Below are 12,500 nucleotides of genomic sequence, written 5' to 3'. Positions count from 1 at the left end.
GCAATGAGCAACAGCTGACGGTGAGAGGGAACCTTAGCCTGCAAATGGGCACACACGCTCAATTGCAAGTTGCCCTTGGCCCTCCCCCCAAAAAAAGAAGCTGGACCCAATATTCTTATTAATTATGACGAATGACGTAAATGCTCCTTTAAGGAGCATCGGGAGCATAGTGGTCGGGAGCATTTGAGGTTTTATGATTAGATTAGGTGGAGGCCAAACGAGATGTAGGTTTGGATGCAAGCAGGAATGCTTTTTTAGTTTTCTGTAAAAGAAAACTGTTGTGCCGGCTTTGTATGTCCGTCCGCACTTTATTCTGTCTGCACTTTTTTTCTGTCCGCCCTCAGATCTTAAAAACTACTGAGGCTAGATGGCTGCAAATTGGTATATATGTTGATCATCCACTATCAAGTCATCAAACACACCAAATTGCAGCCCTCTAGCCTCAGTAGTTTTTTTTATTTAAGGTTAAAGTTCCATAATCATGCTTCTGGCAACGCTATAGGATAGTCCACCACCGGGTCGTGATGAAAGTTTCATAGGCCGCGGTTCATACGGCATTATACCGAGACCACCGAAATATCGATTTATTTTCGGTGGCCTTGATTATACGCTATAGCATCTGTACAGAAAACTCGATTGCGCCGAGAAAATTTTTACTTGTTTATTATTATTATTATTATTATTATTATTATTATTATTATTATTATTATTATTATTATTATTATTATTAAGTAGATGCTCATTTCGCTATTATCTTTTCTGGCCTCACTACAAGGTCGACTTGTCTCTCCATATTAACAATATTCAGGTCAACTTTTGCGTTTGCCCTCTCTCTCTCTCTCTCTCTCTCTCTCTCTCTCTCTCTCTCTCTCTCTCTCTCTCTCTCTCTCTCTCTCCCCTCCCCGGACCATATAAACGGGAATCAAGTGGCAATCGTACAAAATAGCAATAAAAACTGGAAGCCGGAGATAATTTTAATACTTTTGACTGATTGATGGGAAAACTCAAGTGATGGATTATTGGTAGTAATGTTATTTGGGTCACCGAGATCAACTGGGCTCCCTCTCCCTCCACCTCCCCTTTCCCCTCCCCCTCCCCCTTCCACTTCCCCTTCCCCTTCCCCTTCTTAAATATCACCTCCCCCTTAAAAACTACCTCCCTTTTAAGGTTTTAAAAACTCCTTCCCCCTTCCCCTTTGTTTTAGGTCACCTGGATGAAGGCCCCCTTCCCCTATCTCCCCTTCCCTTATTTCCCCCTCCCCGTTTTCAGCTCACCTGGACCCACCCCGTAACTTTTCAATCCCCTGAACCACTTTTTTTATGGTTCACATGGACTAATGGCTTCCCCTGCCCCCCCTCTCCCCTTAAATACCCCTCCCCTTCTGTTTACAGCTTACCTGAACCAACGCCCCTCCCCATAGAACTCCCAAATCCTTCCCCCCACCCCCTCCATCTCTTTGCCTTCTATTTTTAATTTTTTTTTTTTTTTTTGTAAATTTAGAATTTCTTTTTTAAACGATTCGAAAAGTCCAGAGACCATAATTGTTATTATGATCATTTCCGGGACACCCTAATTCCAGGTCAGATGGGAGATCCGTCCGACATATTGGTGCATAAATATGGAAGTTACGAGTTTTGTCTCAAAATTCCTCCTTTCATATTTTATATTTATTTATTTTTTTAATGTATTTTAAAAATATGGGAAAGGAGGTTTCCGTTAAGGCAGAATTTTATATTCGTTTTCTTGCCATTTTTTATCACAATTTTTTTTTTATCAAATTTTTTTATCAAAATTTTTTTTATCATAACATTTTGCGTTTTAATTTTTTCGCTTAATTCGGTATTTGTGGTTTTACTTATTTATTTATGATTGTATATTCACTTTATACAATATAAATATATACATATACAAATGTATGTATTTATATATATATATATATATATATATATATATATATATATATATATATATATATATATATATATATATATATATATATATATATATATATATATATATATATATATATATATATATATATATATATATATATATAGAGAGAGAGAGAGAGAGAGAGAGAGAGATTCAAGAGAGAAGAGAGAGAGAGAGATTCCAGAAATTCAATCTGAACGCCTTAGTGCAAAGTCCACATTTTTGACAAGAGAGAGAGAGAGAGAGAGAGAGATACAGGAGAAGCGTGAGTGTATCTGGATGTATACATGTTCATGCCACATTCATCATTATGATTTCAATTCTTCACACGAGAGGGAAGGGTCCTCCACTCCCCCTCCCTCCCCCTCATATTTGGTCAGATCAAATTCCAGGAACATTGTTCAAGTAGAAAATCGATTGGGACATGAACACGGGAGAAGATTTTTATCTCTGCATGAAACGTTTATGTAACAAACACACCCAGTTGCAGGTTTTTTCAATAATCTTAGGTTTCTTGTGTGCGTGCGTGTGTGTTTTTTTATATGGTACGTCAAGTTGCAATTTTTTTATATGGTACGTCAAGTGGCAATTTTTTTTATATGGTACGTCAAGTTACAATGCTTTTTATATGGTATTTTTATGTGGTACGTTAAGTTGCATTGTTTTTATATGGTACGTCAAGTCGCAATGTTTTGTATATGGTATTTGTATATGGTACGTCAAATTGTAATGTTTTTTATTGTATATTTTATATGGTACGTCAAGTTGCAATGTTTTTTTAATTGGTACGTCAAGTTGCATTGTTTTTATATGGTACGTCAAGTTGCAGTGTTTTTTATTTGGTGCGTCAAGTTGCAATGTTTTTTTTAAATAGTAGGTTAAGTTGCAATGTTTCGTATATGGTATTTGTATATGGTACGTCAAATTGCAATGTTTTTAAATGGTATATCTTATATGGTACGTCAAGTTGCAATTTTTTTTAAATGATACGCCAAGTTGCATTGTTTTTATATGGTACGTCAAGTTGCAATGTTTTTTATATGGTAGGTCAAGTTGCAATGTTTTTCATTTGGTATATCAAGTTGCAATTTGTTATATGGTACGTCAGGTTGCAATATTTTTTATGTGGTAGCCTACTTGAAGTTGCAACTTTCACAGTGATTGTCATTTTTAACTAATATTGATTTCGTTAATAATAATAATAATAATAATAATAATAATAATAATAATAATAATAATAATAATAATAATAATAATAATACTGTTTCCGTTATTTGTCAGTTCTGAATTTTTTTCTAATTTCAAGAAAGACCCAACATCCATTGTTTGGATAATCATAATTGTAACAGTAATAAAGAAATATTACATCCATATGTGCATGAGAGAGAGAGAGAGAGAGAGAGAGAGAGAGAGAGAGAGAGAGAGAGAGAGAGATTTATCACAAACATAAGAGGTGGAGAGGGTAATTTCTATCACATACATAGCGGGAGAGTGATTCGTATTACATACTTAAGAGAGAGAGAGAGAGAGAGAGAGAGAGAGAGAGAGAGAGAGAGAGAGAGAGATTTACATTATATACATAATACAGAGAGAAGGATTCGTAGCACTTATGAGAGAGAGAGAGAGAGAGAGAGAGAGAGAGAGAGAGAGAGAGAGAGAGCGTCGATTTGTATCTCAAATGAACCCGAAAACTGGGAACGCCCCCCGTCCCCACCCCTTCCCCTCCCCTTCCTCTTCCCCACCCCTACAGCCCTTCCTCTTCCCCCACCCCCTCCAGCCACAAAAGCGCACCCCCCCCCAACCAGATGTAAGCCATGCAGAACCTTATGTGTCTCAAACCAGTCCCTCATAACAGTCACATTAGGTCGACGGTCGAGTCTGTCGACCGCCGCCTGCGGTTGACGGTCAGTGCCACGGCGATGTGACAAATTTGACACCCGTCACCTTTGTCGGGGTAGAGAGAGAGAGAGAGAGAGAGAAAGTGAGAGAGAGAGAGAGACACGTGAGCCTGGCAGTGATCTGCATTGAGTTCTTTTTAGAGTTTGACTTTTTTTTTGTTTGGGTAACTGTAATGCCTCTCTCTCTCTCTCTCTCTCTCGTGATTCCAGTAGTTGTTGTTAGAGATCTATTGTTTCTATATTCATAATTATAACAGTAACACTAATAATTTCAGTAAATGCACACGTACATGAGAGAGAGAGAGAGAGAGAGAGAGAGAGAGAGAGAGAGAGAGAGAGAGAGAGAGAGAGAGAGAGAGATGTAGTATATGGAAAGGCAACTGTATCTTTCTTAGCTGTTGGTATAATAATTATGTATATATATAAGTATATATATATATATATATATATATATATATATATATATATATATATATATATATACAGTATATATTTGTATATATATATATAGAGAGAGAGAGAGAGAGAGAGAGAGAGAGAGAGAGAGAGAGAGAGAAAACGAACTCAATATACGAAAAATTACAGCACGGTTCACGAAAACAAGCGTAAGAGAAGAAAAGAAACAATTTGCACGTACACACACATACATATATATATACACACATATATATATATACACGAGGCCTTTCCCTGATAGTGGCTTATCCACCTGACGTATCTTTGACATGTGTTGATGCGAAGTGTCAAACATATGTCAGGAGGAGGAAGCAGTGATTTCACGTTGTCCGAAATTCTGTTTTTTATTTATTTATTTATTTATTTTTTTTTTTTGATTAGTTTTTTAATTTTGTTTTTGTTTTGTTTCGGCCTGACAAATCAAATTTGTGAGCTGTGTACCCTGAAAGCTGGGAATGAGATTATAGTTTTGTCCATGATTTGAGTTTTTCTGGATTTCTGCTTTATTTTTTTAAGAATTGAAGTAAGGTTGAATGAATAGATTATTCAACTTATTGCATCACAAGAGGAGAGTAAGATAAGAAGAGATTAGAAGGAAGTTATTGATCCATTCTTAAAACTGCGAAATGTATAGACAAGGAAAAATGATAATTTTATCAGTTCCCTCTAGAAATATTTTGCTGGTTGTATCACTTACCTAACTGCATTTGGAAATCTACAGGCAAAATTCTATACTTCAGCTAATCTCATTTCTGTGTTCATCTGTCAGTTTTCCTCTCTGTCAGTTGCTTAGCTGATCTGTCTTTAAAAGTCAACATATCTATCTTTTATCTGTCAGTGTTTTTGTGCCTGTAAATCTGTTCAATACCTTTTTTATTGTGTTTTGACTCTTGCTGAACTAAGTACTTTTATTTCTGAGAGCCTCCCTGTGTCTGTGAACATGTCTGTGTGTCTGTATGCTCTGAAAAAAAAAAAGGTCTGTCAATCTGTAACTTTCTGTCAGACAGTCTGTCCTATGAGAATAAAGCTATGCAGATCATTCTGTCAAGTAATGCATCTATGTATTATTATGCATTCTGATTTTCCGTAAGTTCTATCTGTGTATTTGTTTATGGAATGGAATGGAATATATAGTTTAGGCCAGAGGCCAAGCGCTGGAACCTGTAAGGTCATTCAGAGCTGGAAAAGGATTGAGAGTAGGGATAGGTCTGAAAGGTGTAACAGGAGGAAAACCTCAAAGCAGTTGCACCATGAAATAATTGTTAGGAGAGGGTGGATAAGAAGGTGGAAGAAAGGTAATGCGAATGGAGATACAGTAAAAGGAATGAAAGGGGTTGCAGCTAGGGTCCTTAAGAAGGGACGCTGCAAAGAACCTTTAGTAATGTCTACAGTGCACTCCTACAGAAACGAAACTTGTAGGCCTATCTGTATGTTTGTCAGGCAGCCTACTGTGCCTGTAATTCTGTAATTGTCATTTATACCTGTCTGCCTCTCTGAAATAAGTCTGTTATCATTCAATTTTGAGAGACATTCTAAACAAAGTTACAAATCTTTGTATCTACAGAAGCAGAAATCTGTAAGTTTATATACTTTATATTTATCACTCAGAAAGTCTCTCTCTCTCTCTCTCTCTCAGATTAAAAGTGCGTAGGCATGCTACTCCCTCTAATCACTCTTAGAGGTAACCTGACCCTTATGCTCTCTCTCTCTCTCTCTCTCTCTCTCTCTCTCTCTCTCTCTCTCTCTCTCTCTTCACCCACCCTTCTCTCTTTCCCCCTTATCTTCTCGGGTTTACGAAATCTCTATAACCTTTACGCCCTCACCACCCCTACCCCTCCCTCCCCCGTCACCGTAATTCCAGACTTAAACCCCCCCCCCCACCCCCTCGCCTCGTCTCCCTCTTTGGTCATCCCAAATTCCTACATATTTTATCGCGATTGATTCACGTTTCACGGATTTTTTGCGTTTTTTTTCTGTTTTGTTTGTATCCTTCGAGGAAGAGGGTGGTTCTCTCTCTCTCTCTCTCTCTCTCTCTCTCTCTCTCTCTCTCTCTCTCTCTCTCTCTCTGTAGGATTCTAGTGTTGCTCCATGGCAAAATTTTTTTCTCTCTCTCTCTCTCTCTCTCTCTCTCTCTCTCTCTCTCTCTCTCTCTTGAATTACTTTTAGTGCTATGTCATAGCTCTCTCTCTCTCTCTCTCTCTCTCTCTCTCTCTCCGTATGATTCTACTGGTATTCCATAAAAATTCTCTCTCTCTCTCTCTCTCTCTCTCTCTCTCTCTCTCTCTCTCTCTCTCTCTCTCTCTCTCTCTCTCCTCCATATGATACTACTGGTATTCCATGACCGAATTTCTCTCTCTCTCTTTCTCTCTCTCCGTAGGATTCTAGTGGTATTCTACAGCAAAATTTTCTCCGTCTTTCTCTCTCTCTTCATCGAATTTTTATTAGTGGCGTCATGGCTTCCTCTCTCTCTCTCTCTCTCTCGTGCCACATAGAAATATAAGGCGGGAGCGTATGGTAGGTGAGGTGGGGGAGGGGGAGGGGGAAGGTTGTCCGAGGAATAGGCAGAGGGCGAATTATTTCTAAAAAGGAAAAAAAAAAATCATTTCCCGTATCCAGTGACGCCTCTGATATGCAGAACGGATAAGCGACACGTGTCTGCCATTGCGCATGCGCTTTGTGTGTGTGTGTGTGTGTGTGTGTATGTATGTGTGTGTTTGTGTAGAGCGTAGGGGGGGGGAAGAGGTGCTTTCCAGATACGCATGCAAGCGTATGTGCGTATTTTTTTTTAAATTGGGTATTAAAAAAAATAAACTTCCCACCGTGCTCCGTGTTCATATGTGGAGTTGTATGTGTGTGTGTTTGTGTGGGAGTGTTTGTGTGTGTGTGTTTCTCTCTCTCTCTCTCTCTCTCTCTCTCTCTCTCTCTCTCTCCAACCCACATGACTGGACACAACACACAACGACCAAGTGTCACATCCGAGAGCATTACGCCCGCTGACCCGCCCACATTCACCCACACCGTAGAACCGCAACCTCATCCGTTTTGCTCATCCACCACATCCTCGCTCGGTGGATGAACAAACACTGAACAAACAAACTAGCACGCACATACGTGGTCGACCAAGACCACTACCACATCCTTTGTTTTGGGAGGGGGGAGGGGGGGGGGCCGGGGCGTGTATGGTGGGGAAACGGTGACCTGGTCAAATACCTTATTCGTAAGGGGAAATAATAATAATGATAATATAATAATCATCATCCTTATCTTATTATTAATATTTTTATTTTTAGTGTTATTATTATTATTATTATTATTATTATTTTTATTATTATCATCATCATCATCATCATCATCATATTATTATTATTATCATTATTATTATTATTATCATCATCATCATCATCATATTATTATTATTATTATATTATTATTATTATCATCATCATCATCATCATCTATTATTATTATTATTATTATTATTATTATTATTATTATTATTATTATTTCATCGCAGGGCCATTTGCAGAGGGTAACAATGTAGACAATAACAGTAAACGTATTTAAAATACACATCGGAGAATATTACCCGCAGTTTGTGGTGTATATATATATATATATATATATATATATATATATATATATATATATATATATATATATATATATATATATATATATATATACACACACTATGTAGACAAACTGACAAACTGACATAATCACAGCACCCATCGTCACAAGCTAATTAATTCGATAGTCATGAGATAAGTGACACCTTGTAAACCTAATGGCTACGGAGCACTCCACAGGCAAGGTATCAACCGATCTCCCTCTAGCCTTTAGGCCTATCATGTATGCCTACCAGCGCCTCATTTGAGTGGCGTTCATTGACCAAAATGCTCCAAAACCTTTTTGGGTTTTGTTTGGTCAGTCTGACTTCGTTCGTTTAGCCTGACTACCTTCGCCCAGCCCGTTATTCTGACGTCAGTTGTAAGAAGTGACGGGGCTTCAATGCTGCGGCGTTGTCTATTGTGCCAGTAACCGAGGTGCGTTCAATTGGTGTCGGTCAGGAAGTCAGCTTGGGCCGGTTGAGTTGCATTCCGTTCGACAGCAGCCGAGTTGTGTAGTGTCAGGAATTAATCTCTCTCTCTCTCTCTCTCTCTCTCTCTCTCTCTCTCTCTCTGTCAGAGGTTAAAATTCGGTTTTACTTTATGATGGCAGAAAACGACTGTTATTTATTTTGCAGAATTTGTGAGGATGGTAACCAGAAAGTTAAGTTTTTTGTCACACAATTTAAAATACTGAGTTGTGCAAATTATTATTATTATTTTTTTTTTTGCTAATGAAATCTTCGATTTTTTGACATTTATTGTTTATAGTTACATGATTTAAGGATTTTATTATTATAGAAATGTTCATTGTTCACTGAAGGTAGTGACATAATGTAAGGACGTACATTATTTATTAATTAAGTTTACTGAAAGACAATATAATACCAAATTTATATATGTATATATAATGTAATTCTGTATGTATATATACACATTATATATTATATACATATATATTTATAATGTTTGTGTTAGTGACGTAATGAAAGGAAGTACATTATTTATTAATTAAGTTTACTGAAAGACAACATAATCCCAATTTATGTATGTATATATATATAATGTATATACTGTATATATATATACGTTATATATATACATATATTTATAATGTTTGTGTGTGCGCGCGCGCTCTTGCATGCTAAAGTGTAAAAACCCATGGAAGGAAAAAAAAACCCTCACTATCGTACATTAGGCATCCCACCGGATGATAGGTAAACACTGAATAGTGGCGACATCTATAATATGACCTCCCCCCCTTGGGCACGCCACGCAAATGGCGTTTCTATCAAAGGTCAGGCTGCCCCGTCACATATATAATCATTAGGGCTTCGCCTGAGGCTCGTGTGGGACGTGTTTTTGCCTCTTAATAGTTTTTTTGGCTGATTTTTATGATTTCTGTTCAGTTAGGAATTCGTCGGAAGTGGGCGTGTTTGTGGGTGGGTATGTATGGGTGTGCATGGTCAAGTGTATATGTTTGCGCATGTATTTATGTATGTGTATATATATATATATATTTTATAATGTATGCACGAATCTTTGGCAAATGCTAGATAACCCTCTTACGCTACTGGTTAGGGTACCAATAAGTCGTCGACTTGTATTCAACGTGTTTGTTGTGTGTGCGACAAGTTGGCGACATGTTTTTGACGTGTATTTACTGCTGTTTCGACGCACCTTCAGTATCTCTCCAGTATCATCCTGAACCACCATAAGTAGAAAACGCAACTTGAACATATGCTTGATAACCGTATCACACCACTGGTAAGGATACCAGTAAGCCGTCGACTTGTATTCAACATGTTTGTGATGTGTATGTGATAAGTTGGCGACATGTTTGTGACATGATTGTACTGCAGTGTGGACGCTAGGGTACTAATAATTCGTTAATTTTATTCAGCGTGTTTATAATGTGTGAGTGTGTGATGAGTTGGCGACATGTTTATGACATATTTTTACTGGACGCTCGGATACTAAGAAGTTGTCGACTTATATTCAACATTTTTGTGATGTGTGAGCGGTAAGTTGGCAACATGTTTATGACAAGTTTTTACTGCAGTGTTGATGCTAGGATGCTAATTAGTCATCGACTTGTATTCAGCATGTTTGTGATGTGTTTGCAATAAGTTGGCAACATGTTTATGACAAGTGTTTACTACAGTGTTGACTTTAGGATGCTAATTAGTCATCGACTTGTATTCAGCATGTTTGTGATGTGTTTGCAGCAAGTTGGCAACATGTTCATGACATGTTTTTTCTGCAATGTGGACGCACTCTAAATATCTCTCCAGCGGCCTCCTAAACCAAAGGTACAAATTTTATTTTCAACTTCCTGTTACTTGCAGGTACAGTCGCTTGGTCTGCGTAAAGAACCTTCTATGCGTGTGGTGGTTTGACAGCAGGTTTTTTTTTGTTGTTGCTGTAATGTTGATTGATTGTCTTTTTTCATATGTTGGGGACAGTACTAGATGTATTGCAGCCTTTGCGTGGAAATTTTCACCGCAGGATGCTTTTGTCGTTGTTTTTATTGGTGTTTTTTTTTCTTCCGACAGTACTGGTTGCGTTGTAATCTTTGCAGGGAGTATTGAATTTTTATTTTTGTGCAAGGGAGGCTTTCAGATTGACAAAGACTTATATATGTTGTTTTGTTTCAGATTGTAAAAGTCTTACGGTGCTTTGTTTGAAATTGTAAAAGACATAAGGTGTTTTGTTGTAGATTGTAAAAGGCTGATGGTATACTTGTTGACAAAATTGTGAATTAGACTTTTCTGTAGTCTCTCTCTCTCTCTCTCTCTCTCTCTCCTTCTATATATATATATATATATATAAAATATATATATATATATATATATATATATATATATATATATATATATATACATACACACATACATACATACATACATATATGTATATATATATATATATATATATATATATACTGTATGTATGTATATGTGATTTAATGAATGATTGAATACATTCCCTCTCCTGACACGGAAGATGTCCCCGAGGTTCCAGAATTAATTTTCGAAGAGAATCATAATCGTCTCCCATTCCAGTCGCTTTAGGTCGTAGAGTCCTGCAGATCGAGAATAAGTTTGGCCAAGTCGCCTCCTTTCATCTCGGAGGACCACCCCTACCCCTCCTGCAAACCTCTCCTGAACCCGCCCCCCCATCCCCGCGCCACTATATATATCTGCTTTCTCTGTGGTTATAAGAATTTTGTTCTTTCTGTCGATCAGTGATGTACTGATTTTCTGCTAATTACAATTATTTTTGTGCTAAATAGGTTTGGCAGGAATCTGTGTGTGTGTGTGTGAAGAAATTGAAGTATTCGAATATCTGAACGCGTACCTGTTACCTGCAGAAAGGAAAGGTCAGTTTTTAGACAAGAAAAGTAAAAAGGATAAATTGAAACATAAATTGGTAAAAATATAGGGAAATGATTAAAGTACAATGTGAAGTGTAAGAAACAATTAAAAAACCGATTTTCTCTTGTGTGTGTGTGTGTGTGTATGTTATAAGAAAAATAAAATATAAATGAAGAAATTAACAAATGAATAAGTAAAAATTAAACAAAAAACATTTGAGTACAAAGCGAATCGTAGGAAACAGTTTAGAAAATTTATTTTCTTATGTGTATGTCTTTGTATGTGTGTGTGTATGTGCGTATGTGTGTTTGTTCGTCTTGGAAGAGAGTAAAGCCACTTAGCTAAGAAGCTTACAAGCTACAAGGGGCTTCTTCGTTCACCAGCCGATCGTTTTAAGCTTCCTTAAGCCGGATTATGTGTTCCTTTGTTCCGGTGCGGTCATCAAGGAACCGGAAATTTGAGTGACACCTGTCCAGTGATTCGTTAATTAATCGGCATAAAAAAGTGAGTTACGTCGGAATACAATGATGTGTAATGAATTATAATGTAATGAATTATGACGTCGAAATACGATGATGTGTAATGAATTGCAATGCAATGAGTTATGACGTCGGAGTACAATGATGTATAATGAATTATGATATAATGAATTATAATGTCGAAATGCAGTGATGTGTGATGAGTTATGTTGTAATGAATTATGACGTCGAAATACAGTGATTGATGTGTAATGAATTATATAATGAATTATGACGGTCAGTACGCATCATTGTATTTCGACGTCATAATTCATTATATCGTAATGAATTATGACGTAGAAATACAATGCTGAATAATGAACTACAGTGTTATGACGCACAGTGTCCAGAAAGACAATGAAGTGACGTCGATTTACAAGTGATGCTGAAATACAATGAAGTGACGTCGGCTTACAATGAATTGGCATCTAAATACAATGAAGTGGCGTCGAAATACAATGAAGTAACGTCGATTTACGATGTAGTGGCGTCGAAATACGATGAAGTGACATAGACTTACAATGAATTGACATCTAAATACAATGAGGTGGAGTCGATTCACAATGAAGTAACGTCGAAATACAATGAAATAACGTCAGTTTATAATGTATTGACGTCGTAATACAATGAGGGTGGCGTCGATTTAGATGTATTGACATCTAAATACAGTGAGGTGGCGTCGATTTACAATGAAGTAACGTCGAAATACAA

General features: G+C 37.1%; 2 protein-coding genes across 6 annotated transcripts in view; one reads left to right on the top strand and one right to left on the bottom strand.

Annotated features, from left to right (window-relative positions):
• The window catches only part of LOC136830174 (platelet glycoprotein V-like), a 489,567-nt gene that overhangs the window by 29,646 nt on the left and 447,421 nt on the right, over positions 1-12,500 (top strand). The window lies entirely within an intron of this gene.
• LOC136830104 (uncharacterized) overlaps positions 1-12,500 on the bottom strand; it is a 45,508-nt gene that overhangs the window by 18,013 nt on the left and 14,995 nt on the right. The gene's annotated exons all lie outside the window — the stretch shown is intronic.

The sequence above is a fragment of the Macrobrachium rosenbergii genome, chromosome 46 (genome assembly GCF_040412425.1).
Source record: "Macrobrachium rosenbergii isolate ZJJX-2024 chromosome 46, ASM4041242v1, whole genome shotgun sequence".
Classification (NCBI taxonomy): domain Eukaryota; kingdom Metazoa; phylum Arthropoda; class Malacostraca; order Decapoda; family Palaemonidae; genus Macrobrachium; species Macrobrachium rosenbergii.
The sequence above is the reverse complement of the archived record's forward strand: the minus strand, read 5'-3'. Positions and strand labels throughout refer to the sequence as shown.